This window comes from Spermophilus citellus (assembly GCF_964194105.1).
Source record: "Spermophilus citellus genome assembly, chromosome: X".
Taxonomy (NCBI): domain Eukaryota; kingdom Metazoa; phylum Chordata; class Mammalia; order Rodentia; family Sciuridae; genus Spermophilus; species Spermophilus citellus.
The window spans coordinates 77,833,642-77,842,769 of NC_138190.1; positions in this window are offsets into that span (position 1 = coordinate 77,833,642).

Here is a 9,128-nt window from a genome sequence, read left to right on the forward strand (position 1 = left end):
ATAATGGCAATGGGGGGGGGCATGGGAGGAATAGAGGAACATTAGATAGGGCAAAGGGGAGGGAGGGGAAGGGAGGGGGCAAGGGGGTAGGAATGATGGTGGAATGAGTTAGACATCATTACCCTAAGTACATGTATGTAAGACATGAATGGTGTGAAAATACTTTGTGTACAATTGAAAAATTGTGCTCTATATGTGTAATATGAAATGGATTGCATTCTGCCATCATGTATAACAAATTAGAAAAATAAATAATTTTTAAAAAGAGTTTTAAAAAAAGAAATCCAAACTACAGCCATGTATGACCCCCAAAAAATCAAAATATTATCAGATTAAAAAAGAAGAAGGTTCTGTATGGGGGTGAGCTTAAATATGTTCATTTTAGCATTTTAAGATATATTTATTTATTTAGTTAGTTTTAAATCAATTTTAATTTTTAACTACATGGCAGCAGAATACATTACAATTCTTATTACACATATAGAGCACAATTTTTCATATCTCTGTTTGTATATAAAGTATGTTCACACCAATTCATGTCTTCATACATGTACTTTGGATAATGATGTCCATCACATTCCACCATCTTTGCTAACCATCTTCTCCTCCCACCCCTCTGCCCTATCTAGAGTTTGTCTATTCCTCCCATGCTCCTCCTCCCTACCCCACTATGAGTCAGACATATTATATCAGAGAAAACATTCAGCATTTGTTTTTTGGGGATTTTCTGACTTCACTTAGCATTATCTTCTCTAACTCCCATCCATTTACCTGCAAATGCCATGATTTTGTTCTCTTTTATTGCTGAGTAATATTTCATTGTGTATATATGCCACATTTTTTAATCCATTCATTTACTGAAGGGCATCTAGGTTGGTTCCACAGTTTAGCTATTGTGAATTGTGCTGCTATAAACATTGATGTGGCTGTGTCCCTGTAGTATGCTGTTTTTCAGTCCTTTGGGTATAGACTGAGGAGAGGAATAGCTGGGTCACATGGTAGTTCCATTCCCAGTTTTCCAAGGAATCTCCACCAAAGGCACTATACAGACAATGCAATTCTGATCAAAATCCCAATGGCATTCCTCATAGAAATAGAAAAAGCAATCATGAAATTCATCTGGAAAAATAAGAGACCCAGAATAGCTAAACCAATCCTTAGCAGGAAGAGTAAAGCAGGTGGCATCACTATACCAGAACTTAAACTATACTACAGAGCAATAGTAACAAAAACAGCATGGTATTGGCACCAAAACAGATTGGTAGACCAATGGTTCAGAATAGAGGACACCGAGAGTAACCCACAAAACTACAATTATCTTATATTAGGCAAGGTGCCAAAACATGCATTGGACAAAAAGATAGCCTCTTCAACAAATGGTGCTGGGAAAACTGGAAATTCATATGCAACAAAATGAAATTAAACCCCTATCTCTCACCATGCACAAAACTCAACTCAAAGTGAATCAAGGACCTAGGAATTAAACCAGAGACTCTGCATCTATTAGAAGAAAAAGTAGGCCCTAATCTTCATCATGTGGGATTAGGCCCCAAATTCATTAATAAGATTCCTATAGTGCAAGAATTAAAACCAAGAATCAATAAATGGGGATGGACTCAAACTAAAAAGTTTCTTCTCGTTTTAGCATTTTATAAACATGGCTTCATGGACTTGTAAAATATAAGTCCAGCCTTCTGGACTACTACCTGCTTTGGGAAAACATCATTTACTCATGTTTTACCTCTTTAGGTACCAACCTTACTTTATAGCCAGCCTAGAGCCTGGGCTCCAAGGCCCCTGAAATCTATATGTCCTTTCATAGAATCCTTGATTATTGTAGTAGTGATGAAGGTTGGGGAAAAAGACCATCTACCCACATTAAAGGTGGAGATAACATTTGGATTCAAGACTAAACTTTACCTGTCATGGGAGTTTTATTAACCAAACTGGCCTTCTAACTAATATTTCTTCAACTGGGTTTGGATCCCCAGAGATCTATAGGAAAGTTTATAAAAGAGGCAGAGGGTAATTATTACTTCCTCTCCAATTGAAATGTTACAGTTGTTTTGAATTATGGTGGAAGGGCAGTTCATAGTTGATGCACTGAAGGAAAGAGAAAGCAGGTAGATCCTTGAGATTCAAGATGGCACCACTATATATGTGGCAGAGAGGGGGGTGCTCTCTGTCACTTGTATGTGCTCCTCTACTTTTATCCTGCCTTAACTGGTTGGTTCTTTGTCCTTGAATGATTTTAAAGGCTATATTCTACCCATCTTAAAATGAGTCTTTGCCTTGTACAGCTGCATCAATTATACCACATTTGTTATAATAGGTCATAGATTTATTATCTCCCTTTATTTTTATCTCTCCACATTTTCATCATGAACCTATACTCATATTTTCTATCATTTCAGGAAATGGTGAAGTGCACAGACAGATACTTCTCTGCTGCCATCTCATATTGTCTTTTCATTTTCCTAGAATCTTTCAGTTCTTAATTACTTATTGGGGTGGAGAAGACCAAACAGAAAATTTTGAGGAAGAAGGGGGATAATAGGTAGCTGGATGGGGAATCTGCCTTAATAAAGTAGGACTTGGGTAGAAACTTAAGGAATTTTTAGCCATATAGTATTTACATAGTAACTATGAGCCAAAGGATCCATAGTTTACTTTGACTCAAAGCTGAGAGGGGTCTTGAAAGATCTTCTTGTTTAGACTTTATAGTAAATTTAATTCTTGAGGGCATGACATGTCTGATTTCTCATTGTGTCCTCAGCTGTTAACTCATTGCTTTGTTTGGTTTGTTGAATAAATATTTCTAGTCCAACTGTCTCATATTACAGATGAGAAATTAGTCCAGAGAGAAAGAGGTCATTTCAAGATGTATTGATTTTACCACAAAATCAAGAGTCAGCTTTTTTCTCCAGCACTGAAATTGTTCCTCAAGTCAATACTAATTGTACTTTAGGATGATGGATAAAGAGTGTTACTATACTCATAGGGTAGTTATACACATACAAATATACTCACTTACAGAGACTGGGACAGCCATAATTCATCTTTTGGTACCAGCTTATAGAAAACTGAGGACAATAAAATAATTAGTCTGGTTGTAGAAATTTGACCCTCACCAATTTTTTTCTTCCTGTCCCAGGGCCTACCCCATGTGTATAAAGCAATTCCGGATCATCATTTCTAGTTAGGCAGGAACACTCTGAGACTCGGAGTGGGTGAGTTTGATGAATCCTGTAGAACACAATAGCACAGACCAGCTAGAAGAGATGATACAGATCATCTAAGTCAATGTTCCATACATGTTTTGTGCTATACCATATGGTAGTATCACTAGCCATGTGTGGTTATTGAAACTTAAAGGTAAATAATAAAATAAAAATTTCTGCCTTTTATAATAGGTGCTCAGTAGCATAGCCACATGTGGATATGACTATTGCATTGAACATAATAGCTTTAGAATGGATGTTAAAACTAATACCTGGGGCTGGGGTTGTAACTCAGTAGCAAAGCACTTGCCTAGTACACATGAAACACTGAGTTCAATCCTCAGCACCACATAAAAATAAATAAACAAATAAAATAAAGCTATTGTGTCTATCTTCTTCATTAAAAAAGACTAATTTGGGGTAGAGGGTGTCACTAGTATAAGGTCATATAATTAAGTACCAAAGTTTGGAAAATAACTCAGGTTTCTGGACTTCCAATCAAGAGTAAACAGATTTATTTCCACCCCATATGTATTTATTTCTATGTCAGTGTGTATCTGTTAGCATCGTTGAGGCACACTGAGTGTGTGTGACTCTATGTGTGGGCTTTGAAGTGTTTGGGGGTCTGGGGGAGAAGGGCATCTGGTTAGCGTGAATGAGGGACCTCTTTTGAATGGATTTGTATAGCTCTTACCTTTCTTCCCTAACAGGACCAAAAATAAATATACATAAAAGTACATAGAAAAAGTTATAAAAATAACAGAAGGTGCATTGATTATGATAAACTCCAGCCTTACTTCCCCCTATTTAGTGTTTGCCCCTGAGTTCAACTGGAGATGGGTGTGGGTAGGGAAGTGGGCTGGTCATTTTGGCAGCTGAGGTGAGAGGGAGTCTATTGGGTGTGTGTGGTCAGGAAACCTGCTAATAGCATCCAAACGTAGGAATTTGCTCTCATTTCTGCTTTTGTTCCAAAAGAGAATCAGTAATAAAGCACAAACTGTCAGTGAATGTTTTGAGAAATTTTTTGCACAATAAATTTCTAGTGAAGTGTTAGCTTGGAATGCTTTCAAATATAGTTTATGGCCTAAAGACTGACTTCTCATAGGAAAGCTTATCCACTGTAGATGGGGACAATTAAATGTGAAAAGCACACCTTGGATTATACAATAAAGGGTTTGGAGTAATGATGACTTTAACCTCCTGGGCAGATGGGCATGTGAAGGTTACAGAAGGGATGCTGACATTATAAGAGAACTTTACAACTCCCATTCACCAAATAGGTTTAGGAGTCGTAAAGCCTGGATCCAGTTTCAGCTTGCCTTGTGACTCCAGATGAGTTCTAGAGTCATTCAGATTCTACCCCATAGAGTGGAGGGAACCATAGAGAGTGTCCATATGTTCTTATCGTACACATGAGCAAATTTATGATACAAATCAGCTGTAGTGTTAATTTTATTTGCTGCATAAATCAATCTAGTCCAACCCTCTCATATTACACTTGAAGAAACAATCTGGAGAAGATTTTCAAGATGACTTCCTGAAGACTTCTGAGTCTTAGTGTTCTTATTAGAAAAATGATAATATAATATCAGTTCTGCCTTCTGTCTGCCTGATTCACAGAATTTAAAAAATCAAATAAAATAAGAGCCAAGAAAAAGCCTTATAAAGTATATCTTGAACATACAACTATTTCATTGTCTATTTTTTATTCTCCTACCTAGTGCCTTCTTTCACCAAAAATACTATAATAATTCTTTTTTTTTCAATATGATTTTAAAAATACTTTTATTTATTTATATGGTGCTGAGGATGAAACCCAGTGCTTCACAAGTGCTAGGCAAGTGCTCTACCACTGAGCTACAACTCCAGCCCAACATGACTTCTTATAAATAAAATTTATTTTGAGAGAGAAATCTGGATAACTAAGATAATTTGGGATCTTGTAGAGTATTATACTCTTATGGCAGGGGATTATTGCCATTGAGGATCTAGTTGCAAAGATGTACTTTTAAAAAGGCTTTTTATTAGTACAGTATTAGTTATACAAAAAGTGATTTCTTTGCAGCATATTTGTACATGTATGCAACATACTTTGATTATACTTTTCCCATTACCCTCTCTTACCCTTCACTCTCTCCTCTACTTATCCCCTTCTTCTTCTGTTATAATCTCCAACAAAGGCCTACTTTTATATCAGAAAAAGAGTTTGCCACAATGGCAAGAGTGTGTGTGTGTGTGTGTTTTCTGTGTGGGTGTGCCTGTGTGGGAGTGGTTTAAAAATGAGGCTTAGGGACTGTTGAAGCATTACTTGTATAACTACCTTAGTCACTGGAACTCTCTGAGAGTGAAATGAATACATTCATTTTATTTGAAATTGAAGTCCTAAGACCTATCATAGCTCCATCATTTTTGGTATGGCTTGGGACAGAGCACGTCACTTAAATTTTCTGAGCTTCAGGCTTTCCATTTGTAATTAATAAGACTAAGGGAATAATGGTATCCACCCTGTTGCTTCACTGGGAATTAGCATGGAGCTAAAGTGCTGTGGATTGTAAATAGCTGTAAAAACAACCTCATTGTCATTTCCTAGTAGCAGGGGAAGTCCCCCAAACCCCCGGATGTGCTCAGAAATTATCTTTGGCCTACTTCCTTATCTTAGCAGAGACCAGCTAACTCTCTAGTCAAGAAGGGATATTGATTTAAATATTTGATTTTTGTGGCCTAGGCCTTAACCTAGCTTCACCTTTCTTGGTGAAACATTCTAACTTCCAAAAACTACAAACAAAACAATCATTGCACACAAATTTTGAAGCAAATATAACATGTTTTCAAAGACCCCTTTTCTTTACCCTTTTTAGCATCTGCTCCCTTGGAGGGGGTAGCAAGAGAAATTTATTCTGAGATGTTGTATCAACTAATGGATTGTTAACAGCTAAAGATCTGGAGGTAGATTTAGGCTAAATCTTTGTTTCACCATTTACTAGTTGAGATCTTGGACAAGATATTCAGCCTCTTGGCTCCTTAGATTCCTGGTCCTTAAAATGGGGCCAATAACTTCACTGTCTTAGGGGGTCATTATACGCTTTAAATGTAATGATTCCTGATACAAATTATATTCACAATAGATGTAGCTTTCTTTTTAGTCACATTATGGCTCTTAAAGTTACAAGCCTGGAATTAGACACCATTCCAAAGAATGACTTTTGGTTTAGAGCATTAAGAACTTTCCCACATCTTAGCTCTGCTGAATTGGTGATTTATACAAGTGAGCCCTCAGGCAATATTGGGTACAAATTTGAACTCAAAACAGGAATTTGATTTTTTTAGATGATATTTTCATAGCCTTTCCACTCTATACTTTTTGGTGACTTTTCATTTTTTGCTTACAGATGATCAGAAATGCTTTTCTTGGTTGATTATTTCCTAATAAATATGTGCATTCCTGTCCAGAGGCCTCTTACCACTGAGCAGTTGGTAGTACCTGTATTGGCTGATTGAAGCTTTCAACTGGATTAAAACAAAAATAAATGAAGTTTTTTTCCTCTGGATTTTATAGATCACAAAGGATTGTGACTAATGAGTCTAGGTTGGATCCCTGAAAGTAAAATAGATATGGTTATGGAATAAGGGGCTCAGCTTGTTTAGTTTCATCATTTCTTATTTGGGACATACCTCTGTGGATCAATCCTAAATTTATTTCATTAGTTTGCAGATTGATTTTGTTTGGTTCCACAAAGTTGTACCTAACAATTTACAATTTATTTCCCACCCACACAGGAAAAAACATGGGCCAAAGTGTGTGTGTGTGTGTGTGTGTGTGTGTGTGTGTGTGTGTGTGTGTTCAGGGGCAAACAAGTGGTTACTTGTTGGTTGAACGTTTTTCTCATAGAAATAAAAGAACTAGGAAAATGGAAAATAAAGAACATTTAAGAAGACAAGGAGTGAAGGTGTAACCTGGTGTGCGTGTACCTAAACTGATTACTTTTGCTACATCTCTTAACATAAAGCCTGAACTATTATTTTTCTATTTCTCACTGTTAATCAACAAAGATTTGTGAAAGCACTTTGAAAATGGGAATGCATTTTAAAATTCAGAGATTATTATTTGTTGCCAGTTTGGTGTTGGTTAGGGAATGCTCTTAAGTAATGGTGAACTTGCTCTTTTGCACCAAGATCTTATGGGCATCCTCTCTCCTCTCAAGTGGTACTAATGCCCACTTTTATCTCTAAGTGAAACACATTCTTGCATCTGATAACAACTCAATCTCCAGTCCAAAATAATTTAAACAAACTAACCGGTTGCAGTGATGTATAATAGTCAAAATGGTAGCTGTAAAAGTCTGTCCTTTTGTTTCTGATATAAAAAGGCCTTCTCCTTTTACTCATTTTGGGTTCTTAACTGTCTGTCCTTCTCTTCCTTCCTGTTTTAATCAGGAAATGCTGATAACATTCTATGTAAATAATAAATCCACTTTGCATAACTATTGCCTCTTTTAGGACTTTGAAGAGTGCCTTAGTCCTGTTCCATTTAGGTCCTTAGGAGAGACAGTAGGATAGTATTAAATAGAAAAGAAAAGGGGCTAGAAATATCTCTTCCACTCTTAATATGTCTTCCTGGAGTAATGGTTGTCGACCAAATGTATCTAAAGTTGTCAGTCCAACAGGGTTAGCCCTAAGGAAAATTAGGGAATAAATGAAATGAGTCTTTCTTGACTTCTCTTATTTAGAGGGTAATTTTTCCTCTCTTTTATTTCTTCTGCTGTCCAGACATCTAGTGCTTCTATTCTTTTCTTTTTTGTCTCTTTCATCAAGAAATATTTACTAGAACATTGCTTTTAATACTTGCTTTATACACATAGAGGTGAAAAAGATTTCCCCAGTAATTTTAATTGATTAACCACACTGTTCAAGTATAATTTTTACTTTTTATTAGAAAACTTATTTTGGTATACCAATGAATGCAGTCATTAACTTCAATGTATGCAATTTATTTTCCTTAGAAAAATTAATACTGTATTTTATCTCTGTGATATTATTTAAATGTTCATTGCAGTTAATGTTTCTAGAACATATACTGTGCCCACTCCTTTAAAATGTAATCTTATCTTTTATGTTCTTCTATAACTATTGATCGCTTTGTGACTTTAAATTCCTAAAAGCAAATAAAAAAGAATTAAAGGCAATCATGAAGAGTTTTTTTTAATTTATAAGAAAACTTAAGTAATATAAAGCTAAAAGTATAGCTGCCTATTTAGTTATATTAACTGTACATGTAACTGAGAGACTATTTCTGTTTTATAGTAGTTATCTTAGATTTTATTTTCTATACATTAAGTTAGAATGTAAATGTGTCTTACATAAATAAAATATACTTTGAACTATTAATTTTAAATATTGACATTTTAAACATTTCACTATAAGCAATAAAGTGATACTAAAAAAGTCTCATGTTTTCCTCTTTTTTTTTTTTTTTTTGAATTATTGTGCCACTTCTACCTAGAAGATGCTGCTAAAATAGCAGGGAATTATAATTTTTCAAAATCTAGACCACAGTCTTGCTTTATTTTGTTCTGTGCATGATAATAATTACCATGATTCATAATTAACATGTTTAGTATTCAAAAGGTAGGCATTTGTCTCACAACAAACTCAAGTCTTATTGTCATAACTAGTCATTTTATTCTTATGCTAAGATTTCAACTAGTCAAAGTAGATCTGAGAAGCCATTAATGCTTTAGTATAAATAAATTTAAATTGTTCATTTTTCTAACATGACTTCATTTCAGTTATATGAAATTATAAAATACCACTCAGAAAAATAAAATAAAATTAATAAAAGCATCCATGATCCTACAATGCTGAATGAACACACTCTTAACATTTATGTATAGTCTTTTATTTTTTTTT